The sequence below is a fragment of the Rhipicephalus microplus genome, chromosome 5, assembly GCF_043290135.1.
Source record: "Rhipicephalus microplus isolate Deutch F79 chromosome 5, USDA_Rmic, whole genome shotgun sequence".
Taxonomy (NCBI): Eukaryota; Metazoa; Arthropoda; class Arachnida; order Ixodida; family Ixodidae; genus Rhipicephalus; species Rhipicephalus microplus.
In genome coordinates this window covers 138,823,784-138,850,922 of record NC_134704.1, presented here as the reverse complement: position 1 = coordinate 138,850,922, position 27,139 = coordinate 138,823,784, and the positions used below count along the sequence as shown (strand labels likewise).

The window sequence follows — 27,139 nt, the reverse complement described above, 5'->3', positions numbered from 1 at the left end:
GCATTGTCGTTTATACTGATGACCATGTGCGGGAATGTGACGTTTTGCGAGCAGAGGATAGGGGTTGGGTGACACGACGTAATCACCATCAGGCACGGGTGGAACAGGAGAGACCGCAATATACATAACGGATAAAGAGAGGACGCTAACGTAATCGGTGGAACGTAGCGTTCTGGGTTCCGTGTCACTAGGCTCACAGGCGTATGGTAGCGCAGGTTCGACAACACCCGTAGAAGAGTCAATGAGGGCTGAATAGGAAGATAGAAAATCAAGTCCTAAAATCCGTTTATGCGGGCATTGCTCGAACACATAAAACAAAACAGAGGTGTGGGGTCCGGCAACAGTGACCCGAGCAGTACACATCCCACTGGCAACTGGAGTCGTACCATCGGCTACGCGAAGTGCAGTGATTGAAGCTGGAGTGAGAACATTTCGTAGTCTTGCACGGAGGTTAGAGTTGATACCTGACACGTGAGCGCCGGTGTCGAGTAGTGTAATGACAGGTGCGCCATCGACATTTACTTCGATTAGGCGGTTCTGTCCAGGTAGTGTGAGCAGAGGAATTTCGGTCATCGCTGCAATCTCACCTCTAGGAGCTGCACCCGTTAGTTTTCCGAGAGGCGGCGGGAGGAGGAGGGGAAAGGAGAACGAAGGCGTTGAGAGCGATACAGGAGACTTGACGGCGAAAGAGAGTGGTGCAGTTGGGGAGGCGTCGATGGTACAGCAGCATCGTATTCGCGGGTGGGCAGTCGGGAACTAACAGGAGAACGCCGATTGTTGGAATAGTTGGACTAGATTGAAAGTTCAAGGGACTACGGCAGTGGTGGGAAATGTGGCCGACGCGTCCACAACAGAAGCAAATGGACCTGTTGTCAGGAGTTCGCCATTCTGCCGGGTTCCATTACCAAGGACGGGCATACGAGTTTCGGGGCAGATCAGGACAGGGTGGACGGTAGTCTGATCTGTTCACGGGCCAGAGCGAGCTCTTGGCGTACGACGGCCTGTATTAAAGAAATCGCGTGGTAATCATCGTGGCCATGACGTTGCATTGGTACTGGAGCTTCAGCTTCTATATCGCGGTGGGCAAGGCGTACAACTTTCTCACCTGCAGCAGGAGTGGAACGTGGATGGATATCCTCACAAAAAGAAGTCGCTGCTGTGTTAGGAAGGCGTGAAAAATCAGTAGCAATGTGACGACTTTTCGCTTCTTCACAGTGCTGACATAGGCCAATAACTTTTGCGACTGTCGACGAGTTGCAGAACACGAGGAAAATGAAAGCATCATCCGTGATTCCCTGAAGAATTTGCGCGACCTTTGCGCATTCCGGCATCTTTTCGTCAGCCGTGCGGCAGAGGGCGAGCACATCCAGACTGTAAGTCACGTATGACTCGTTGCAGGACAGCAGCCGGCACGTGAGTTTTTCTGCGTGAACGATGATGCCCAATGATCTTGCCGAAGATATCAATGAGCTTGCGTTTGGATATGTCCCAACTGGTTATGGTTGGTGTACGGGACACCAGAGCCATACTTTTTCTCCGGGGTGGTTGTACCTCGAGTTCGGAAAACCAAACTTTGGCCGTGCCCTCAAGGTAATGTAGAACATTGTCCAACACTAGCGTCGGGTCCCAGTTGTATACTGCTCTCATCCTGTTCGCATAGCTGAAGCCAAATCCTCGACATCTGTGTTGGTAGTGCCAGAAAAAATGCCCTGGTCGCGTGGTTGGGTCTGGACGACGGTGCGATCAGTGGTGATTTGTTGCGGCGTGGCAGGCCCGGCTGGCCGAGACACGGTTGAAGACGTTTGCTATGCATTCTCATGTTCCTTTTGAGCAGCCATAGCAGAGACAACTAAGGAGCGTTCGCTACAGAGAATCGTCATGATCGTGAAATGCAGGACGCGCACTCTTCCCCTAAGTGTTACGAGAAGAAAAGGCGTCGTAGAGTATATTCACAAGGTGTGTCTAAACACGTAACACCAGACCTACAAGGCAGAGCCAAGCTCACGTGGATATCCGCGAGCATTCTCCTTTTCTTTGATGTCTTCCTCTTCATCTCCGACAGCACCTCGTAGATATATATATATATATATATATATATATATATATATATATATATATATATATTGTCATGGTAATAAAATCAGTGCAAGTAACAGTGTAGCAAACAGCGGGGAACAGGTTCTATCGTGCAGCGCGAGTTCGTCGACGTCTTTATGGTGACAAATTCTTAGACACGAACGAGTAATGATGACACAAGCCACGCAACAGCCAGAAACCCACTACATGCTCGTGTCATTGCTCCCCCTCTCAAAAAGCATCGGCTCGATGCTTTCAAATGTATGAAGGCAAGAGAAAAATCTCAGTGTGAGTAATACGGCTTCATCATAGCTTCATGGACTTGTCCGGCTGGGCACCACGACGGGAGGACTGCACGCTGGGCTTTACGATAGTTTCGTATTTTATATCGCTGAGGCGCTGAAGAACCCTGTAAGGGCCGAAATAACGACGCAAAAGCTTCTCAGAGTGGCCGCGTTGACGTACGGGACTTCAGAGCCATACTTTTTCTCCAGGGTGGTAGTTGACTTCTCTGTGCCAAAGGTTGTACCTATGAGCATCGGTTGTTCCTGAGAGCGAATGCGCAAGCGAGCTAGTTGTCAAGCTTCTTCGGCGCTGCGCATACGGATCAGCATTTTCGGTGGTGATCGTGAATGCGTCATGTAAGAGCATGGCGTCTAACATCGTAGTAACTTCGCGGCCATGAAGCAGGCGGAAAAAATGCAAATGCTGTAGTTTCTTGCACGGCGGTGTTAGATGCGAAAGTTACGGAAGAAAAAAAACTGTCCCAGTTCCTATGGTCTACGTCCAAATACATAAAAATCATGTCTGTGATGGTCCTATTGAGCCATTCTGTTAATCCGTTAGCTTGTGGATGGTAAGTTGTCGTTTAGCGATGTACGGTGCTGGTGAGTGTCATAACGTCTTCCAGTAGTTGGGCAGTGAGGGCCGCGCCTCTGTCAGAACCACGGCCGGTGCACCATGGCGGAAGACGACATCATGAATGAAGAAATTCGCGACATCGCTTGCCGTACCGTGCTGGAGTGCTCGTGTTTCTTAGTAGCGGGTTAAATAGTCAGTTGCAACTATTATCCGGCGAATCCCCGCTGAAGATATCGGAAATGAACCTAGCAAGTCCGTGCCAACTTGTTGAAATGGTTCTCGGGCTGGCTCAACAAGGTGTAAAGACCAGCAGGTTTTATGGGCGGAGTTTCGCTACGCTGACAGTCTCAACAGGTTTTTACGTAGTGCTTCACTGTACGGGACAGTTTGAGCCAGTAGTACGTGTGGCGCATACGGGCCAGAGTACGCGTCAACCCTGAATGTCCGGAAAATGGTTCGTCATGGCACGCCTTAAAGATGTCTCGCATCACAGATGGTACGACCAGTAGGGTGGTTCAAACGTTGGCATTAAAGCTCCGCTTGTACAGAACATTGTCACGAAAAAAATGATTAAATCGTGAGCCTGAATGTTTGTGGTGATTGTTCAAGCTTGTCCTTTAGATAATCGATGATCAGGTGAAGCTCTGTGCATTCACGCTGTTTTTGAGCTAAGTCGGAGGCTGTGACGGCCATGAGGAAATTTTCGTCGTCAGTTTGGTCAGGAGGAATCGACTCGACTGGGGCACGTGATAGGCAGTCAGAATAGATGTGCTTGCGTCCTGACTTGTAAACCACCGTAACGTCAAAATCTCGAACGCGGAGACCCCATCGAGCTAGGTGGCCTGAGGGGTATTTGAGGCCGTAAAGCCAGCACAAGGAATGGTGGTCGGTGACTACTTTGAGCGGTCACCCGTACAAATACGATCGGAACTTGGCCATGGCCCACACGACAGCTAGGCATTGATTTTCTTTGTTGGAATAGTTCATTTCAGCCGATGATAACATGCGACTTGCATAGGCGATCACCCAGTCGATATCTTCCTGTCATTGCACAAGAACGGCTCCGAGGCCGACACTATTTGCATCTGTATGCACTTCAGTGTCGGCATTTTCGTCGAAATGGCCCAAGATTGGAGGAGTCTCGAGGCGTCGTTGTAACTCGCAGAAAGCTTCGTGTTGTTCTGGGGCCCACACAAAAGCAACGTTGTCCCTCGTATGTGGGTTTAAGGGTTCTGCTATTTTAAAAAAATTCAGTGATGATAGTACGCACAAAGACCCAGAAAACGGCGTACGTTGTGTTTGTTCGCTGGAGTTGGGAAAACAGCGACAGCCGGTATTTTCTCGGGATCTGGGCGAGAGAGAGAGAAAATTTAATGCGGAAAGGCAGGGAGGTTAACCAGAAAACATATCCGGTTTGCTACCCTGCACTGGGGAAGGGGTAAGGGGAGACAAGAAGAAAAAAAAAGGGGAAAGGGAGGAAGAGAAGCACAAACACACACACACACACTCGCACTCAGTAGTGTCACAATCGTTCAACGAGGCGGGTCGCTCGCAGAAACTTCATCAGCGCCTTCGTTGCTTTCTGGCGTGAAGCTCGATCTTTCCGACATTCCAAGATTGACTGTTCAGAAAATGGCTGGTCGTCGAGGCGAGCAAACACTGCTGAGAGGGACTGTCGCTGAGAGCTGTACTGGGGGCACTGGCATAAAATATGTTCAATTGTTTCGTCATTGTCGCAATGGTCGCATGTAGCGCTGTCTCTCATTCCGATGCGGCAGGTAAAAGCGTTCGTGAAAGACACCCCAAGCCACATACGGCAGAGAAGGGTCGTCTCGGATCGGGGTAGGCCAGATGGAATAGTAAGTCGTAGGTATGGGTCCAGGCGGTGAAGACGGGTGTGGAGAAAACCGGGCGTATTCCACATAGACCTTGCGACATCCTGCGCAAGCGTATTAATCTTTGCTGCTGCGTCGCTTCTTGATAGTGGAATAGGTTCCATCACTCCATTTTCGTGTGCATTCTTAGCTGCATTGTCGGCATGTTCGTTACCGATGATGCCGCAATGGCCTGGTAACCACTGAAAAGATATGTCATGTCCTTCGTCTTTTAGGTGATGGTACAGTTGTCGTATTTCGAGCGCCAATTGGTCTTGAGGTCCACGACGTAGAGCATTTTGTAGACATTGGAGAGCTGGTTTCGAATCAGTAAAAATGCTCCATTTTTGTGGTGTCTCTTGGTCAATCCTGCGGAGTGCGCTGCGGAGTGCCGCGAGCTCCACGGCTGTCGATGTCGTCTTGTGTGACGTTCTGAACTGGATGGTTTCGGCTCTTGCTGGGAAGATCACAGCTCCTGCAGATCCTCCAACAGTTGTCGAGCCATCCGTGTAAAGTTTGACATGATCTTTGTATTCTTCGTGTAGCATGAGTAGAATCATCTGCTTTAAAGCTGGCGCCGAGAGCTCCGCCTTCTTGCGAATCCCCGGCACTGTCAAGTGCAGTTTTGGTCGGTCCAAGCACCAAGGAGGTGTTAGTATCCGTTCCGGAGGCGTGTAGACTGTTGGAAGGCACTCACGGAAAGTCAATACTCTCTTACAGAAGGAGGCACTCGGTCGATCTTCTGGAAGCGAAGCTAGGTGGTGGGCAGGGGCGCGAGCAAGGTGTCTAATATGAGCTCTAAGCACCTCCAAAGTAATGTGCACTGTGGCCGGATGATCTTTGGCGATTGCGATGGTTTCCGCTGTTGATGTACAGCGTGGTAATCCAAGACAAACTCTGAGTGCCTGGCCCTGGGCGTTTTCTATTGTGCGTATATTGCTTTTGCAAGCGTTCGTCAGAACCGGCAAGCTATACCGCAGGTACCCCAGAAACAGCGTTTTGTACAAATGCAACATCGCGTGCACTGATGTGCCCCACGTTTTGCCTCCGAGGAACTTGAAAAGTTGTGCGATGGCCGTTAGGCGCTTCTTTAGAGTGGCCACATGGGGACTCCAGCAGAGATTTCGATCGATCGTGACCCCCAAAAACCTGTGGGTCCTGGCGTAGCAGACACTGTGTCCGTCGATGGCGATGGGATATGACGTCATTGCCTTCCGCGTGAACGCGACCAGCGCCGATTTCTCAGGAGAAATCTCGAGGCCTTGTTCTCTAAGGTACGCCGATATTGAATTCGCTGCTTTCTGGAGTCTCGCACGTACCTGAGGACGTGTTACACCTGATGTCCAGGCACAAATATCATCTGCATAGAGAGATATCTGCACGGAATCTGGTATGCGTTCAACGAGACCGATCAGAACCAGGTTGAACAGTGTGGGGCTCAATACACCACCTTGAGGAACACCACGGTGTGTATAATGTTCAGAAGTCGACCCATCATCAGTTTGCATAAACAATGATCTCATATGTAGGTAGCATTGGATCCAGCGGTACACTCGCCCACCCAAACCAACTGACTCGAGGGCGTCAAGTATGGCTTCGTGAGAAACATTGTCATATGCTCCTTTGACATCTAAAAATAGTGCGACAGATAACCGTCTGCTCATTTTTTGGTGTTGTACGTAGGTCACCAGGTCAATGACATTGTCAATGGAGCTCCGAAGACGACGAAAACCGGCCATGGCGTCTGGATATATTCTATGGCGTTCTAGGAACCACTCGAGTCTGGCAAGGATCATTCGCTCCATCAGCTTCCCTACGCAACTAGCCAGCGCTATTGGGCGGTATGATGTCAGCTCTAGAGGCGATTTTCCAGGTTTGAGAAGTGCAACCAACCGGCTTGTTTTCCACTCTCTGGGGACCGTTCCATCTCTCCAAGACTCATTGAATACTTCCAGCAAAGCACTTCGTGCTCGATCACCGAGATTGCGTAATAGGCGGTATGATATGCCATCCGGTCCAGGCGATGACGATCGATTGCATGAAGCAAGAGCCACATTCAGTTCTTCCATTGAAAAAGGCAGGTCCAGGTGCGGGTCCAGTGAATGTGGCGTGTAATCAGCAGTAAGGGCTTCTGTGCAATTTGGCGGGCCCGCAATCTTCCTACAAAAGTCTTCCGCTACCTCGATATCCCTTCTATTTTGGAAAAGGGCCAAGGCTTTAAACGGAAAACGTTGTTGGGGAAATATGCGTAGGCCTCGAACGGTTCGCCATATTTGAGAAAGCGGTTTGCGAGGGTCTAGACTCGCGCAAAATTTCGTCCACCGTTGAAACTCCAGTTTGTCTATACGACGCTGGATCTTCTTTTGCATGCGCCTGGCCATCCGTAGATCTTGAATGGATTTTCTGCGTCGATATCTACGCTCCGAACGCCGACGAATCGCACGGAGTCGCTCTAACTCCATGTCCGTTTCTGAGGGCCTTGAAGAATATGCCAGCGTGCGCATCGCACTCTGCGCTGCTTGTTTGATCGCTTGCTCAATGCCAGAGGTTAAGCCTTTTTCACAAGCGTGTTCAATGTTGGTTGTGAATGCTGAAAGATCGATCCTCCGTACGGTTTTCGGCGGGTGGTTGCTAGCAAAGCCTTCGATGGTGAGATAACTGGGGATGTGATCGCTACCATGGGTCTCGATGTCTAAAAACCACTTAACGCTTGTGGCGAAGCGACGTGACACGAACGTCAAGTCCAAACAGCTGCTGTACGTTAATCCTCGCAGAAATGTAGGGCTCCCATCATTAAGTAGAGACAGTTCATGAGTCGATACAAATGAAGCCAGCCTCCGGCCCGTGGTATTGACTTTTGAACTTCCCCAGATTGGGTGGTGGGCGTTGAAGTCCCCTATAATTATCCACGGATCCGGTACGCTCGAAAGAATTTCATCCAGTCTTTGGCAATCAAAACGGGCTGAGGGAGATAAGTAGACACCTATTAATGTGAAGGTGAGGGTTTTCTGCTTCACAGTCAGGCAAATATATTGGTTCTCATCATGAGGCGACACAGGTTGAATGATGTAGGTAAGCTCCCGGCGAATATACACAATGACCTTGCTGCTTTCGTTTCGGGTTCTGGACGGGATTGATTCGTAGCCGGATAGCCTGATCGGGTTTGATAATTTCGGTTCGCATATTACGATGATTGGGAAACGGTTAGAAAACACGTACTGACGAAAATCGGAAATCCGTGATCTTAGTCCTCTTGCGTTCCACTGGATGACTGATGCTTCTCTGACGTCTTTGCGGAACGATTGTTGATCTCCTGCCATGACTCTACGCGAGGGAGGCGAGGACTGGGCTCAGCGCGTCCAACACCTGTAACCCGCTTCGAGCGGTTGGAGTTCCCAGGCTTCTTAGTATGTCTGCCATGACAGCGACGAGGGATCGTAACATCGGGATGATCTGTCGATCGACCCTTGACACATCCTCAACGGAAGTAGACTCGGTGGAAGGTGCAGGGCGGCGAGGCCTCGCAGGAGGCTCCTTTGCCGGCTGCGTACGCGGAAGCGTAGGCCACTCATCCGCAGCTGTGAGCTTCTCCACTTCATTTCGCTTCGTGCTTACTACTTCACTCGTGCTCGGAGGAAATGGGTTATGCGCAACACTCTGTCCTACACGCCTCCGTCGGCGACTACGTCGCCGCCGTACCCTTTCAGCAGCCTCTCTGTGGGTTGAATTGTCTCTAACCATTTGTTTGATAATGGCGATTTCCTTCTTAATCCGAGGGCATTCCTTGGATGCAGCATCATGCGGACCATCACAGTTTCTGCACTTCAGACTTGTTGCCCGACATGCGTCTGCAGTGTGCGGCTCAGCGCATCGGGGGCATGCTGTGGTGTTTGTACATACACTCTTGATGTGACCAATTTTCATGCAGTTATGGCACTGGAGTGGTTTAGGGACAAATGGTCGAACAGGATGTCGGAAGTGTCCCACTTTGACATGCGACGGAATGGAATCTCCTTTGAACATTATCTTTACACATCGGGTGTTTCCGAGGCGAAGTACATTCGCGATGAGAACTCCTTCGTTCGCTGGTTTTATGAGAGTTGGGAGGTCCGAATTTGCTATGGCCAAATCAATGTCGTAGATTACTCCCGCCGTGCAGGCACCGTCCATTGGAATAACCGGTCGAACTTTGATGCCTCCCAAATCTGATACTCTGCGAAGCTTGTCTATGGCGCTGGCAGTCATTGTGTCCACAGCTAGAATATTCTTCCGCGTGTTCACCCGGATATCCTTAATGTCGTTTGGTGCTACCCCCTCAAAGTACATAGAGAGAGCTTGCCTGTTTACTGCTCGAAGGTTGATGGTGGAGTCCTCGGGCATGAAGAGGATGGTGTGCGGCCAGCATTCTCCTTTTGACTGAGACGTTAATGTCCCTGCTGGTGAAGACGACTTGATACTTCTTCTTTTGGCCTTCCTGCTTCTCACGGTCTCGAAGTCGTCATCCGACGAGTCGTCGCCAGTGGCCGAGTACAGTTCCGTGTCCTCGCTGGTGCTCGAACAGGTGCTTCGTTTCCGCGACGAGCTTGCCAAAGGTGGTCTATGGTCGGACAGAGCCGCAGAAGGCTCCACGTCCACAGCCATGATGCAGTGACTATCACCGTTGGCCTCACTGGTTCTGGGCCAGGCGCGCTGATTTACCGAGGAGCTCGCCATAGCAGACCTCTGGCTGGGCGGACCAGTGGATGACTCCGCGTCCGTCGCCTTGGGGCAGGGAGCAGCGTCTCCCGTAAAAAGCGAAAAACTTGATAACAATGCTCGGAGCCGAAAGCAGAAGCGTTCTATGAAGAGACACTTCGTCGTCGTCTCGGGATCTGGGCGAATTCCGTCACTGTTTACGACATGGCCAAGAAACTTGAGCACCTCGTAGCCGAAGTGGTATTTTCCTGGCTTGAGCGACACGCCAGCTGTTCGTAGCGCCTCACGCACTGCACGAAGACGGTGAAGGTGCTGCTCGAAGGTCGATGAAAAAACGACAATGTAAATTAAATAGACAAGACACGATTGCCACATGAGACCAGACAAAACTGTGTCCATCACCCGTTAAAAAGTCGTGGCAGCAGAACACAGTCCAAAAGAAAGCACCTAAAATTCGAAAAGCCCATCAGGAGTAATGAAGGCGGGCTTTTCCTGGTCACGCTCATCGACCTCAATTTGTCAATAACCATGTGCACTGCGTAGATCCATGGATGAAAAATATCGGGTGTTCCTAAGGCGGTTGAGTGAGTCGTCGATGCGAGGAAGCGGATAAACGTCTTTTTTTGTCACCGTGTTCAGTTAGCGATAATCAACACAGAAACACAATGTGCCCTCTTTCTTTTTCCCCAACACAACCGGTGATGCCCATGGGCTTGTAGATAGCTGAATGATGTCGTCAGCAAGCATTTTTGTTACTTGGTCGTGAATGGAGCCTAGTCTTGCTCTCTGCGAGAAACTCGAAAAGCATGTTGTCGAATAGGTCTTTCGCTGGGCTCTGTTATGTGTCTGTGCTTTGTGAGGGGTGTCTGTTTGGTTTTGGACGTCGTGGCAAAGCAATCACTGAAAGAAAGCAGGAGGGAGCAAAGACTTTCTCGCTGTGAAGTCGACACTACGCAGTTCACATCAAGCTTAACCAGAGACTGACTGTCGTCGCGAGGACCGGAAGAGAGTTGCAAGAGTGAGAAGCTGGCTTTCGAGTCTACGATTTCTTCGAAGTAAGCGGTGCCACACTGCCTCATGAAGTGCTGGTATTCATGACTGAAATTTGTTAGCAGAATTCTCACAGGCTCTTGTGTCAACTCTATGAAACCACGGGCGATGCATTCTTGACGAGACAAGAGCACGGAGACATTGCCTTCCACAACTCCGAGAGCCGTTCAGTTGATGTCACTCAGCACGTTAACCAGAACACTGGAATGGGGTGGTACTGTCAATGAATCGTCGGTTACACGCAACGCCATCATACGCGATTCACAATCCTGAGAATGCTCGTTACGTGGAAACGTCACCAGCAATTCTCGGAGAGTTTTAATAGCCCCATAATCTTGAAGGGAGAATAATTTTAAGATGACCTGCCTGGAGCATTCCCGCAGTACGACAAAGACCTGACATACGTCGAAGCGCCAATATGTACTCGGGCAGTGCACCTCTTAACCGGCGTCACTAGATGACTACCCGCGGTACGGAGCTGCGGACCATTCGATGGCGTCACCACTTTTTGGGGAGCAGCCGCGAAGTCACCACTCATAACGGAGTAATTGGCGCCAGTATCCACGATTGGGATGTCAAAGTGATTGTCGGTGGTTATAAAAATATCGGCGGGAATTGCTGCGTCATGTTCAGAAAACTTCGTGACAGAAATATCGGCGTGGGCAACGTGTCGTGGCGGATGATGTTTGTCAGTTTGGTGAACAGAGGCTTTACCCCAGAGGCTGCTGGCCTCAGTTTTCCTGGCGTGAGTGAGAACTTGGGGACCTGACTCGTACACCAGAGAACGTGGCGTAACGACTTGGCGAGTCGAGGCACCGAGGAGAAGGTGAGCAGGGCCGGTGGCTTTGTGCGCGAGGAAATGGCTTGCTGCGCTGTTAAGTATTGCTGAATCTCGCGAAGACGCTCCCCGATGCTGGGTCGACGCGCGTTAGAGTGAAACCCCTGAAAACCCATCATGCGATACGCACACTGGCGGTACAGATGGCCCGCTTCGCCGCAGTTGTAGCAAAGAGGCCTGTTTTAAGAGGTGTGCCATACGTAAGATTTACGGGTGACTTCACGCGGAATGTCATACTGGAAAGTGCTCTCGCAGTTATTTGCAGGTGCGAATTGACTGCGTGATGCTGAAAAAGTAGAAGGTGGTGGGCGTCCGGTAGAAGGTTGAGGACTCCTCAATGCATCGGCGCAAGACAGAGCTGAAGCTTCCGCACGTATTGGGAGCAATGGTTGGGTCACATTCCTGAGTTCATCGCGAATAATGTCTCCCAGAATCTTCACACTTTGGTGAGCAGAAGTGGGACGGACTTTTTCAAGCTCCTCGCGGACCACGCTCCGCACAAGCTCGTGGGGTGCTGATAAGTCCTGTCCACAGGTGAAAGGTGACACCGCGACAACAGAAGCTTTGCGGTCATACTGCAAAACTGTTGCTGAAGTGCCTGTTCCATGGTAGTAGCTTACACTATGAACTCATTGACAGTGGTTGGAGGCTTGCGTATGAGCCCAGCAAAAAGTTGCTCCTTGATACCCCGCAGGAGGAGTCGATCTTTCTTTTTGTTTCATCCATCCCTCGGTCAGCGCGCTTGAATAAGTGTGACATGTCTTCGACAAAGATAGCCACGTTTTCATTTGGCTTCTGAACTGCAGAGCCTGCTTGGCCTTTTCTTTCCTTTTGGGATTTCTCAATGCCTGGCATAGCTTTCGCTGAAATTCTTGCCCGTTGGTGATATGCGGCTCATGGTTCTCATACCAGATGCGAGCATAGTCTTCAAGTGCGAAATGGACGTAGCGAAGCTTCTTGATGTCGTTCCATTCGTTGGCGGATGCGACCCGATCGAAGTGGTCTAGCCAATGATCTACGTCCTGAAACACATCACCAAGAAACGGCTTCGGGCAGCGTGCTGTGTAGACGACGCTTGGGGTGGATGCGAGTTGGTCTACGTTGCTCTCGGGCGTCTTGATTGGTTGATTTTTGGAGTTTATTGTCCCAAAACCACGATATTGTCACGTGATCACAGAACGACCACAACGTCTGTTCACAGGAGCAGCACTGGACGTCAAGCCGAACCGAACGTTAGAGCACGAGCACCCTCACCTGTCCTCCTCTTCTTTCACACCATGGCACATGCAACAGGCTGTAATAAACCAGCAGGGCGCACAGGTGGGCTTTACGGCGCTGGCAATGATTTCACGTTTTAATGTAATGCTTGACATCCTGGGTGAGCTTTGGCCAGTAGTAGCGAGTCCGAATCCGGGCAAGGGTACGTGCGAATCCTAGGTGGCCGGAGGAAGGCTCGTCGTGGCAGGCAGATAAAATGTCAGCACGTAGCCCTGGTGGAACGACGAGGAGGTACTCAGTCGCATAAGGTTCGAAGTTCTTTTTGTAGATGATGCCGTTGCGGAGACAAAATGACCCTGACCGTGCAAATGCCGATGGTGGACTCGAGCTGCGACCTTGAAGGTATTTGATAAGTTGTTGGATCTCTGAATCATTCCACTGTTGTTGGGCCAAGTCAGATTCACTGACTGCACAAAGAAAATGGCCATCGGTATCATCGTCCCTCGATGTCGTCGCGAGGGGTGCGCGCGAAAGGCAATCAGCATCAGTGTGCCTGCGGCCTGACTTGTAGACGACTGTAACCTCAAACTCTTGAAGGCTAAGCTCCACCTCGCGAGGCGCCCTGAAGGGTCCTTTAGATTGGCCAGCCAACAGAGGGCATGATGGTCCGTAACTGCTCTGAATGGACGGCCATACAGATACGGTCGGAACTTTGTTATAGCCCAAATAACAGCAAGACATTCCTTCTCCGTGGTCGAGTAGATAGTTTTCGCAGATGACAAAATGCGGCTAGCATAAGCGATGGGACGTTCAGCGCCGTCTTGCCACTGGCAAGTACTGCACCAAGACCGATGTTGCTTGCGTCAGTGTGAAGTTCGGTGGTGGCATCTTCATCAAAGTGCCCTAGTAAGGGTTCACTCTGAAGGCACTGCTGAAGCTACGAAAAAGCGGCTCTCTGCTCTGAACCCCACACAAAAGGAGTATCCTTCTTCGTTAAACGGGTAAGGGGTTCAGCGATGTTGGCAAAGCTCTGGGCAAAGCGCCTGTAGTAGGCGCACAGACCCAAAAACCGGCGCAAATCCCGTTTGTTCGAAGGTGTAGGAAATGCAGCAACGCGATGGTCTTTTCTGGGTCTAATCTAATGCCATCGTGACTGATAAGGTGGCCGAAATGACACTTCTCCGGTTTTAAAGATAGGCCTGCGGATCGAATAGCGACGAAGACGGACTGAAGTCGTTGTAAATGTTGCTCAAATAATTTGGAAAAACAACGACGTCGTCTAAATACACGAGGCGGGATTCCCACTTCAGACCGGAAAGGACGGTGTCCATCATCCTTCGGAACGTTGCCGGTGCAGAGCACAATACAAATGGTAACACTTTGAATTCGTAGAGGCCATCGGGAGTTATGAATGCTGTTTTTCCCTGTCACGTTCATCGACCACGATCTGCCAGTAGCCGCTGCGTAAATCCATTGAGGAAAAATATCGGGCATGTCGAAGTCGATCCAGTGAATCATCTATGCGTGGGAGAGGGTAGACGTCTCTCTTTGTCACTTTGTTGAGCTTCCGGTAATCGACGCAAAACCGAAGAGTGCCGTCTTTCTTTTTAACAAGTACGACAGGCAACACCCATGGACTGTTCGGAGGTTGGATGACGTCGTCGTCGAGCATCTGTTTCACTTGAAAACGTATTGCCTCTTGTTCTTTTTGCGACGTGCGGTAGGCGTGCTGTCGTACAGGGCGTTTGGTAGGGTCTGTTATATTGGGGTGCTTCACGGTTTGGGTCTGCTTGATTTTGGAGGTGGACGCAAAGCAATCACTATACGTACGTAAAATCATGCTTATCTGCTGTTGCTGCCACAGGATAGCTGGCAATTCACGTCAACTGTACTGGCTAATGCAGTGTTACCTTCGGCAGCAGTGGCAATCGGAGCGATAGTGGAACATTCTTCGTCATCGATGGCTTCAAAGTTCGCGATTGCTGTTCGCTTTGCCAAGTGTTGGTACTGGCCGCCACAATTCGTGATCAGAAGCTGAGTCCTCCGATGTTTCAGTTTGACGATAGCACGCGCGACGCAAATCTGCCGAGCCAAGAGCACCGAGAGGTTAGTTTCTGCGAGGCCACTACTCTTGTTGTCACAGTCGCTCTCCACAGTTACCAACATACTGGCTCGCGGCGGCAGTGCAATGGTGTCGTCAGCAATTCGAAGTGTTGTGGTCGGCGCAACTGAATCCTTTCGTAGGGCCGTATGGTCGTTAGATAACGTTATGAGCAGGTCGCGAAGTTAATAATGGCTCCATGCTCGCGGAGAAAATCCATTCCAAGAATCAGGCTTTGGGAGCATTTGCGCAATACAACGAAGGAAACAATGTACGTCGACTTACGATTCGGAGGCGGGCAGTGCACATTCCTAGCGGTGTCAATAGGTGACCTCCCGCAGTCCGGAGGTTGGTTCCATGTCCCCATGGTGTCATTACCTTTCTTAGCTGTGCAGCGAGGTCAGCGCTTATAACAGAATAATCGGCACCCGTATCTACCAGAGCGGTCAGCAGGTGGTTGTCGACAAGGACAAAGATACGAGCAGAGACCCGTTTGTCGTCGATGGAACACGTCGGTGAAAGAATGTCGTCGCACGTCGGCAGACAAATCGGGGGAGAGTCTTGTAACGGTCAATCAACAGCGGCCTCACCCCCAGAGGTCGCTGTTCTCAGTTTCCCCGGCGCGGGCTTGTGGATCTAGGCGATCTTCCTGCAAGGACGTCCGCAAAGGTTGATTGTTGGCCAGGTGACGTGGAATGCCGTGGAAATGGTGAGCGGGATTGGCGAAGCGGAAGGGCTGAGGATCGTTGGCTTGCCAAGTATTCGGCGATAGCACGGGGCTGCTCACCATCTCTGGGTCGACGAGCATCCGGACGAAAGCCAGGAAGACCCATGTGCCTGTAGGCGCACTCACGGTAGATGTGACCTAGTTCACCAGAGTGATAACATAGAGGCTGGTTGTCGGGAGCACGCCATACACTGGATTTCCGTGTAAGGGGAGGGTTGCTGTACTGCGGTGGTCCCGAGTAGAACGACGGTGCCGCCTGCAGGGTGGACGGACGGGACGGATAGCCAACAGCCGGTGCAGGAGTACGTAGTGCTTCCGCGTACGTTAATAGCGGAGCTTCGGCTGGACCCGGGGCCGTCATGGGTTGGACTCCGGCTGCACGCAGAGCCGTCATGGGGTGCACCAGCTGCCGGACCTCTTCGCGAACGACATCCGTTAGAGCAGCAACATAAGGTGGAGAAGACACCACGTGCAGCTTTTGCAGCTCCTCGCGCACAATACTGTGCACGAGCTCCGTCAGGTCTTTTACAGTCGTGATGTCAGGTGTTGGTAGGGCCGACGACACTGACGAAAGACTGCCAGGACGCTCATACTGATACGAACGCTGCCTTAGTATTCTCTCCATTGTCGTGGCTTCGCGGAGGAAATCCTCCACAGTGCTGGGAGGGTTCCGCACTAGTCCCGCGATCAGCTGCTCTTCCACTCCCCGCATTAGGAGGCGCACCTTCTTCTCTTCCGTCATTGAGGAGTCGGCTCGCCTGAACAGCCGCGTCATGTCCTCAACGAACATGGCAACACTCTCGTTCGGACGCTGGTTTCGGGAATTGAGGAGCCGTTCCGCTTGCTCCTTTCGGTAAAAGCTTCGGAAGGTATTCCGCAACTGGTTGCAAAACTCTGGCCAGGTTGTCATAGTGGCTTCATGGTTTTTGAACCAAGTGCACACAGAGTCCTCGAGATAAAAGTACTTATACCGAAGCTTTCGCTGCTCGTTCCACTAGTTGACGCTGCCACAACGGTTGTAGTCGTCAAGCCAGTCGTCGACGTCCTCGTAAGGGTCACCGTGGAACGGCTTCGGAGTACGCGGGACGTTGAAGAACCATGGAGGAGGCAGCGTTGATGTTTCTTGGGTTTGCGTTCCCGCACTAGCCATAGTACTGCTGAGTTGTGGAAATGATCCGAATGCAGGAGGTAGGCCTAGTTGTCGCCCGCTACGCCGTAGGTCAGCTGGTTCTTCCAAGTCGCGACTAGTGTCGGGACCTTGCTGCTGATTGCAGTGCATACAACACTACCCAGCACCTCTACCAGAAAATGTCACGTGATCACAGAACGACCACAACGTCTGTTCACAGGAGCAGCACTGGACGTCGAGCCGAACCGAACGTTAGAGCACGAGCACCCCCAACTGTCCTCCTCTTCTTTCACACCATGGCACGTACTCGCATTGGCATGGCTAAACCTCGTTCCATGCCTGTGGCAATATGATTATGAGAGACGTCGTAGTGCAGGGCTTCGGAAATTTCAACCACCTGGGGTTCTTTAACGTGCACCCAAATTTAGCACGCGGGCCTACATTTCCGCCGCCATCTTTTGCGTCTGACTTGTCGTTGTGGTGGTCATTCTTGCTGAGCTCAAGGGACCAAATTCAGGAGGTAGTCCTAGCAAGCAGCGGCTGAGGCGAAGTGCCAGGTTTTCCTCCGGAATTGTTGAAATGGTGGCAGAAGCTTGAAGCGGCTTGAGTTAAACCTAGCGAGTTAGGATTGTACCCAGCCGCTCCACCTGTTTCTCACCGTAATAAAATCAGTGCAAGTAACAGTGTAGCAAACAGCCGAACAGCTTCGATCGATCAGTGCGAGTTCTCGTCGTCTTTCTGCTGACCACATCCTTCGACACGCACAAGTAATGATGACACTAGCTACGCAAAAGCCAGAAACCCACTACATGCTCGTGTCAATATATATATACGAGAGACTATTGGTCAGCTGCCAGATCGTGATCAGTTCACGTGCTACGTGAAGCCACACAGGCCCATAAAAGAGTGTGCCACACTCGCAGCCATGGTTACACATGGCGCTGACTGATATTCACAAGTTTGAACATACACATGTACCCATTAATGTTGCTGGGAGGATAGCCGCCGTGGTAGCTCAGTGATAGAGCATCGAACGCGTTATTCGAAGGTCGCAGGTTCGGTTACTACCCACAGAAAGTTATCTTTTCACCCACTTTTCTTTCTTCAGATTTACCTTACAATTTGGTTTAATAACCTCCCCTGTACTTTCCTGGCATTATTCACTGTTAGATTTCAATATATGGGGTCAAAACACAAAAAAGGAGCCCTTAAGTATGCACTTCTTTTTCTTATATATATTACTAAGGGTTGTCAGTATGTACTACTCAATTACATGCGCTCTATAACACAGCTGAATAGTTATTAGAAACAGACCTCAGACCTCTAAACTACCTTCTTGATATAGTGGGTGAATATTGCCTTATGAGGATGGTAGTGGTAAGCACTTCGACAGAGCTCGAAGATGCACACATGTTCATTCAGTACACGAAACTTTTAAAGACTACTTTGAGTCAGTGCCTATGACCTCGACAACACATTTACCACCAAACGAGGACGGAAGAGCGCGTACGCATCCCAGAAGTGTGGAGATACTTTTGCGCATGCACTCTCTTCCGACCAACTTGGCACGTGACGACCAAAGTTGCAAGCACCAAGCGCGGGCAGCCATTATGGGTTCAAACACAGCATCTTTTATGTGTACGCCTCGGGCCCTCAGGATGGTTCACAGCTGCAATCGGTCACCGAAATGTCGCGGCGAATTCCACCACATTCAAAGCCCAGATTAGAACATAACACATGCTGGGGAAGTCGCCATCATGCTAGATGCTGCAAACGAGGCCTCACTTGTTGTCATTATTACCGATTCGAGAAGGGCCGACAGAAATAACTGAACTTCAAGTAAATGGCGTATTGCATGTTATACTAAACTGCAAAATTTCGGAGCTTCCATGGAAGTTCTTTGAGTTCGAGTTCTAAATGAGATCTTTAAGGCCCATATAAGTTCGAGCCCATCTGATATCGTAGGAACAGATGGGCTCGAGCTTATGCATATGAACCGTGAAGGCAATGAAAGGGCAAATGCCATTAACTACGCTCTGAAAAACGAGTTGAGACCTTTCTTAAATGGATCCCGAACTTTTTCATCCTTAACATTTTGAAAAATACTCTATTTATGGTTCGGCTGCGTAATTTATTCTTAACCTTGTAATGGCCTTACAAAGGCAGAGGAACACCTACTGCTCTACTATTACACCAAATCACTGCTGTGCTTGGTAGTGTTGAAATACTATGGCCCTGCATATAGAAGAAATTTCCCGCACTGTGTGAAGAAGTCTTCGAAGATCCCCTACATAACGCGGGCGTGCCAGTCAACCCTTCGCCTCACGCCAAAACTGAACCACACCCGGGTAGATCAGGAAACAGCCCTGATCAAGTGCCCCGACCTCATGAGCCAAGAGGCCTAGGTCAACCAAGCCTGATTCGCGTTGATCTTAAGTGGACATCTGTAATGAGAAGCCCCCTTAGTGGTTGTGAGAGTTTGCCTGGACCGGACAATTTAACACATACTGGCTGTATGCGTATTCAAAGTGGAGTTGTCGTGTCGTAAGCCAACAGCACATGTAATAATTTCTTCCTATGTGAAATGAGATGTGTCAGCAAAATAATAATCGTCAAATATACAGGCTCATGCGTCGTTTTATAAAGCAAACGGTTGCGGAAAAACAGATAGTTTTTACTCAAGTTCGTGTTTGGATTGAGTGAATTTCTCACGCGAGGCATTTATGCGGTCTTACACAATGACACGACGTACACATGAAAGCCTTGTTTCAAAGAAATGCCTAGTTAGAAATGGAAAGTTGGCTTTTAGCGCCCGAGTTCCATGAGACTCTCAACAAATCGCACAATGAGTTGTGCATTACGGACTACTTTGAATAAGCTGAATCCACGCGCCTCTGTCTTGACATGGCGAATGGTAGAAGTCTAGACAGCTAACTCATTTGCACAGAATACAACACAAAGATAAACTAGTTTGCACAAAATAAAACACAAAAACACAAAGGAGATGCAGATACCGACGTCTTTATGTGCCACTCCCTGTATTCGAAGTGGAGTTGTCGTAAGCCAACAACAGCCGTCCCCTTAACCCTCAAAACAGCATAGTACGGACAACTTTTATCGGTGCATTAGGATCATTGCAATTAGCAGGGCACGGAACTGGGTGCTGCAAATATGCAACAAGGGCAATAATGCGCTATCCCATCATTCATTATGTCATCAGATGTAGAAAAAAAATAAAGGAATGGCGGGAATACTAAGGCTATTCCCCCCTCCCCTTTTTTTTCAAGGCACTACACATCTCGCGTATACGAAGCTCTGGCTGGTAGTCGGGAGGTGTCTCGTCATAGTATGTCGCCGATACTCCAAACACCTTTATGCTGTCACTGGCTCATATTTATTCTACCACGCACTTGCACCTGCAGTTTGTCACCAAATTCACACAATCTGGACGCACTTCACAGCTTTTTAAGCACGAAGCTCTTTCAGCTCAAGGTTTGTCTCTGACGCATGAACCAAAATATGTTCGTTATAAAACCTCTCTTTGTCCTTTCGTTTATCGTCTTTTTCTTCTGTTTCACTCCCTGAACACGTGCACGAATTTCCCCAGCGCCGGATACAAAAACCTGATAAGAATGAAAGAAAAATAACAAAAAAAATCGCCAAATCCTTAAGCTTCGGTTTTAAAAGTTAAATGCGATAGCGGCGTCGTATCCTTAGTTCGAACTTCACTTGGTGCATACTTTTTATTGTACGATGTTACTCTAGAAGTTGAAATTCTGGGTTATTACAATGCAAGCGATAAAGCTGAAATTGGCCTAATTCAGTCGAGCTTTTGCATATGGCCGCATTTTAAATATTTTGTAGGTTGCTTTAAACCACGAACGTTTATGAGGTTGGAATATTATAGAGTCTGCCCTGCACCCATTATACATATTATCAAAGAAGTATGCGCAAAAACGCGTGTGCCTTTTATAATGTACAGCCGCCTTTAACCAACAAAAACCTTTATTACATGCTCTGACACCCAATGGCAATGCACCCTTTTATCACGCAACATTACGACAATATTACATATTCTACTGTGAAGCCTCTATAGAGGACACGTGGTTCGTAAAGCAAAGTAATTTTCACTGTTTATAAAAGCAAGCACGTGACTGTTTGCTAGAACTTCTGCTTCCAACATAAATTGCCTGGGTTTGATCCCCTCTCAAACCCAACTGTCATCGTTTATTTGATTTGCATCTTTCTCAATTTTGCTGTCGTGGACAAGATAATGGTTTTTTCACTCACAGGCAATGACGTCGACGCCAACACCAATGCTGACACGAACACCGAAATTTCTGCAGAACGAGCTCTTTAACGCCATTGTGTTTAAGTTCTTTGAGGTGGGACATGAACTGATGTTTCCGTGATAAGAAGGCGATCATCGTAAGAGCTTTGCAATCCAAACGCGCTTGCAAAGCCTTGAATAGTATTATATAGTAAAAGAATGTGTAAGAGAAAACAGGGTGAGGAGAAAATGCGAGGATAAAAGTGATCGAGTAGAGGAAGGAAGGGAATAAAGCAGAGTATATAAGGAAAAAAAAGAGGGAACAATGACAAAGAAAGGCAGAAAGGCACTAAAGCGACAGACTCAAGTAATGGCAATGAAGAAATAAAAAGAGTAAAAAATGTTGGAAGGAAAAAAATCCAAGACCATAGCAGGTAGAAGAAGAAAAAAACAGAGAGAAATAAACAGGAAACAACATGTAAAAATCACAGCGAAGAGAACAAGAAACAAAAAAATGCAAGGAAGAATGGCAAAACTAAAGAGTAACAGTGCCGGCACTGACCTGCTTCGCTCTTACTTCTCCCTTGGCACTCCAAGTGCAAGCTGCGTTGGTGTTTTTGCTTCTACGGGAGGCATGGGGAGAGGTGGCATCTACAAAATGTTACAGTTACTCAAAAACAGAGGACTGAGAAGAGTTCGAACCTTTTTTCACTGGTACACTGGCTGCGCCGCTCACAACACGCGGCGGTTGCTTGCATGTAGAAGCGGTGAAATTATTGCGAGTCTCAATATTCCCGGCAGATACGGTGAAACTTCAGCCAAATATCTAGATATTAACATATTGTCACGTGTGTCCCGCGAAAAAAACGAAGGCGACAGCGCATACGCGCATCTGCATGCTTTTATGCAGAACGCAAACACCAGAAAGGCGAGGAACTCTCTGGCGCGCGCCGTTAATAAAAAGACCGACCCGCTGCTGTTTTCTCAGCGTCTTCAAATACGACCTCTGTCTTCATGTCGCGACACTGGTGGAGGTGCTGGGGCCTGCAACCTGACGCAAGAAAGCGTTGTTCGAGACCGTACACCCAGTCCGGAGCCTCAACATCTTGTTACGACTCCAGTACATCGATTCAGCCGGCGCCTACTAGGCCTAAGTCCACAACTCTTGATGGCATCTCCTGTTACCAACATGGCAGCCCCTTCAACGTCTGCGAATCTCCCTCCGGCCCAGACGGCTCATCCTTACCAGGTAACTTTCGAGACTCCTCGTGTTCTCGAAGTCTTCCGTGGAGAACCGTACGAAGATGTCGAGCACTGGCTCGACCAGTTCGATTGGACCGCTGTGGTGAATCGTTGGAGCGTGCAAGAAATACTTGGCCGTGCCTACTTCGCAATGTAAAACAGCGCTCGCACATGGTACGAGAGCAGGGAGCCTACTTTCCAAACCTGGGATAATTTCCGCCAAAAGCTTCTCGAGACGTTCCTGAGTGTGGACCGAGCGGATCTCGCACAACAGATGATTGAAGCCCGCATGCAAAAGCCGAACGAAAGCGTCGCCATGTTCGCTGAGGATATGGCCCATCTATTTCGCCGCGCTGACCATGACATGCCCGAGGCAAGGAAAGTTCGTCACCTGATGCGGGGAGTTAAGGAACCGCTTTTCGCCGGCCTTGTACGAAATCCGCCAACAACAGTGGATGAATTCATCAAAGAGGCGACTGTCATTGAGCGGGCGCTCCGGCAACGATGCCGCCACTTTGACCGCCTGCCCGACCAAACGCGTGTTAGTGCCGCCGCTCAGAACGCTGCCGTTTCCGAAAACTCTTTACGCCAACTGATTAGGCAAATCCTGCAGGAAGAGCTGCGGGCCCTCGGCCTTCAGTCTACCGAGCCCCCAGTTGCTTCTGTTGCGGAAATCGTGCGCCAGGAACTACGGCATGCCTTTTCATCACCGGCGCCACCACCCGAACCACGTTCACTGACCTATGCTGATGCCATCCGCCGTCATCCGCCTTCCCCAGAAGAAGCACCCTTTCAGCCACCGCCCGTTGCCTTGCCGTGGTGGCAGCGGGAACCTGTGGGGCGACCACCAGTACGTCGCACCGACTTGTGGTGCACTGCCGATCGTCGACACCATTGTTTCAACTGCGGCGAACCAGGCCACATCTCGCGCTACTGCCGTCATTGAGAAGCCTGGTTTGCAAACTTTTCTCGGTCCGCTTCATCTTATTTTGAAGACCCTCGTGACCATGGTGCTGATCACCTGCCGGCGAACCAAGCGTATTCACCAAGTTGTCGCTGGCGGTCTCCCTTACCTGCACGAGGTCACACTTCCTCGAATCGCCAAAGCTACGCTGACGCCGTCAGAAACCGCTTCGCAAGCCGTCCCAGGGAAACTAACGGCCGCGACCTCCGGGGGCAAAGTTGCCAATCGCCGAGACGCCAAAAAGGCCCCCTTGCCTCTACACAAAGACGACGTGACGACGGTGATGACGAAGACGACGACAACCACGAGTACTAATGCCAATGAATTTGTATGTGCCAACCTCAGCGTTATTATAAACGGACACCCCGTAACAGCATTGATTGACACTGGTGCTGACTTCTCTATTATGATACAAGAGCTCGCCGACCGCCTTAAGAAGGTCAGTGGGCCGAGCATAAGGAGTGCTGGTGGACAGCTAATGACGCCAACCGGTAAATGCACCGCTCAGCTCGTAATTGGTGATTCGAGCTTCGTCGCCACATTTGTCATTATTCCGGACTGTCGTAAAGAGTTGATTTTGGGTATGAATTTTCTGCGAGTGTATGGTGCCGTCATCAACATTCTAGAACGTATTGTCACCTTTTCCGCCCATCCTTATGTCGACGCCACCACTGAAGAACAACTGCAACGTGTTCGTGTAGCCGATGATGTGATGCTCCTGCCGAGATCTTGCTGCCTTGTGACGGTGTTATGTGAACGGCCACGCCGTAATGAGGTGATAGCGGAGCGAATAGACACGCTATTGCTTACGCAAGGTGTTTCAATAGCGAGAGGCGTTCTGGCACTAATTGATGGGCGGGCAGAAGTGCTCATCACAAACTTCAGCAACGAGCGTCGTCACATCCAGAAGGGCACCGCGATTGCCTACTACGACGACGTGGACCAAGCCAGTGATTGCTTCGCTTTGCAACCGGACGACCCGACCATCCCAGCCTCGACACCTTTGTCTGTCAACATTTGCTCAGCCCTGTCACCCTCGGATAAACAGCGCCTACCAGAGCTGATACACCAGTTTAAAGATTGTTATTCGGGCACGTCGAAAGTCAAGCAAACATCACTGACCCGGCACCGAATCATCGTTGAGGAAAATACGAGACCGATCCGTCGAAATCTATACCGTGTGGCTCCAAAAGAATGTGAGGAGATCCAAAACCAAGTTCAGAAGATGCTCCAAGATGACGTAATACAGCCTTCAAATGTCCCTGGGCATCTCTCGCGCGATTGATTAAAAAGAAAGACGGCAGCTTGCGTTTATGTATAGATTACTGCAAGTTAAACCAAGTAACGAAGAAAGACGTCTACCCACTGCCACGCATAGATGACTCTCTTGATCGGCTGCGGCATGCACGCTATTTCTCATCAATGGACCTGCGAAGTGGCTATTGGCAAATAGAGGTCGACGAGAGAGACCGTGAGAAAACTGCTTTCGTGACGCCAAACGGTCTTTATGAATTTAAAGTGCTTCCATTCCGGTTATGCTCAGCGCCAGCCACTTTTCAGCGTTTAATGGACACTGTGCTATCAGGAATGAAGTGGCAGACATGCTTAATCTATCTAAATGACGTTATCGTCTTCTCAGCTACATTCGAGGAACACCTAAGTCAATTATGCGCAGTTCTACAAGCTATACGTTCGGCTGGCCTGACTTTAAAACCAGAGAAGTGCCATTTCGGTTTCAGCGAACTTTGCTTCTTAGACCACGTGGTCAGCCACGAAGGTGTTCGACCTGACTCGGGCAAAATGGACGCTGTCGCAAAGTTTCCCGCAACACATGACAAAAGAGCCGTGAGACGCTTATTACCGATGATTCATCGCCAACTTTTCGTCTATTGCGGCGCCTTTGACACGGCTCACACGAGAGGATGTCCCCTTCCTTTGGAGCGAAAAGAACAAATAGCGTTCAACGAATTACGCCAACGCCTCCAAACACCTCCGGTTCTTGCGCACTTCGACCACGAAGCGTCAACAGCACTTCACACCGACGCAAGCAATGTAGGACTGGGCGCCGTACTGATACAATGGCAAGATAGCTGCGACAAAGTGATAGCCTATGCCAGCAGAGCTCTCTCTCGCACGGAAGAGAACTACTCGACTACCGAGAAAGAGTGCCTCGCCGTGATTTGGGCGGTTCTCAAATTTCGATCATATCTGCACGGCCGCTCATTCAAGGTTGCCAGTAATCACCATTCACTTTGCTGGCTCACTAACTTGAAAGACCCATCCGGCCGTTTAGCACGCTGGAGCCTTCGGGTTCAGGAGTTTGATATGACCATTATTTATAAATCAGGGAAGAAGCACACCGAGGCATACTGTCTTTCGCGGTCACCCGTCGAGCCTGCCGCTATTAATGACGAGTCTATGGACGCCGCCTTCGTGGGAGTCATCAACGCAGCCACTATTTCACAAGAGCAGCGCAGTTACCCTGACCTGCTTCCGCTTATCGACTTCTTAGAAGGACGACGTGAAGACGTGCCGCGAGTTTTTGCGAGAAGAGTGCCATTTTTTTTTTGTTTAAGGAACGACGTCCTATACAAGAAAAACTTTTTTTCCCATCGGCGGCAGCCCATACTTGCTCGTCGGCCCTGCATCACTGCGAAAAGAAATTCTAGAAGCCTGCCATGACGAAGTCACCTCCGGACATTTCGGTTACACTAGAACATTGTCCCGTCTGCAAAACAGTTACTACTGGCCGAACCTACCTGCTGCTGTGAAACATCACGTCCAAACATGTGTCGACTGTCAAAGACGCCAAGCACCACCCGGTAGGCTGGCAGGCTTATTACATTCCGTCCAAGTAACAGCAAAGCCACTCGCCCAAATTGGAATGAATTTCCTGGGCCCATTCCCAACTTCTACCACAGGGAACAGATGGATCATTGTCGCCACCGATTACTTTTCTCGCTACGCAGAAACTAAAGCCATGCCGAGGACCACAGCAACAGAAGTGGCTCATTTTTTCATAGAAAACGTCTTTCGGAACGGTGCTCCAACAGTTCTCAACACGGATAGAGGAACTGCGTTCGTGGCAGAACTTTTGGAGTCAGTTCTCAGGCTCAGCGGTACAGCTCACCGGAGAACAACGGCGTACCACCCACAAACGAATGAACTAACACAGCGGCCTAATAAGACCCTCGCAGACATGCTCTGCAAGTATGTTGACACAGAACACAAGAACTGGGACAAAAGCTTGCCTTATGTGAACTTCGCCTATAATACCACCTGGCAGGAAACTACCGGAATGACGCCGTTCAGTTTAACACACGGGCGCGAAGTCACTACAACGTTGGACGCTATGTTGCCCACGAGTATGACGACACTCAAGCTGACGCCGAAGAATTTGGTCAGCGCGCCGAAGAAGCCCGACAGCTAGCCCGCGTGCGTATTTGCCACCAGCAACACAAAAATTCGAAACGTTACGACCTACGACATAAATTGGTAACCTACAAACCAGGCGAAAAGGTATGGGTCTGGATCCCAATACGTCGACGCGAACTTTCAGAGAAGCTATTACGGCGATACTTCGGCCCATATCGAGTCACCCGACGATTGAATGACATCAACTACGAAGTTATTCCCGACGGCGATTGCAGTTCCAGGCGCCGACACCGCTCACCCGAAATCGTGCATGTCATCCGGACGAAACCCTACTTGTCCAGCTAACTCTCGTTTGTCCTGTGCGTGCCGGTGCATATGTACGTTTTTATAAGTAGAGCGCCTTGGCTGCGCATCAGTACGATGCCATTTTTGGAGGGAGGCAAATGTCACGTGTGTCCCGCAAAAAAGACGAAGGCGACAGCGCATACGCGCATCTGCACGTTTTTATGCAGAACGCAAACAGGAGAAAGACGAGAAACTCTCTGGCGCACGCGGTTAATAAAAAGACCGACCCGCTGCTGTTTTCTCAGCGTCTTCAAATACGACCTCTGTCTTCACGTCGCGAGAATATATAAGTTCACCAGTACTATGAGAAAGTGTTTTGCGTGGATTGTACACCTAGTTTGAGTGCTCAGAAGATTGTAAAATTTCTGACAAAA

General features: G+C 49.9%; 1 protein-coding gene across 2 annotated transcripts in view; it reads left to right on the top strand.

Moving 5' to 3' along the window:
• LOC119182310 (glutamate receptor ionotropic, kainate 2-like) overlaps positions 1-27,139 on the top strand; it is a 194,774-nt gene that overhangs the window by 126,769 nt on the left and 40,866 nt on the right. The gene's annotated exons all lie outside the window — the stretch shown is intronic.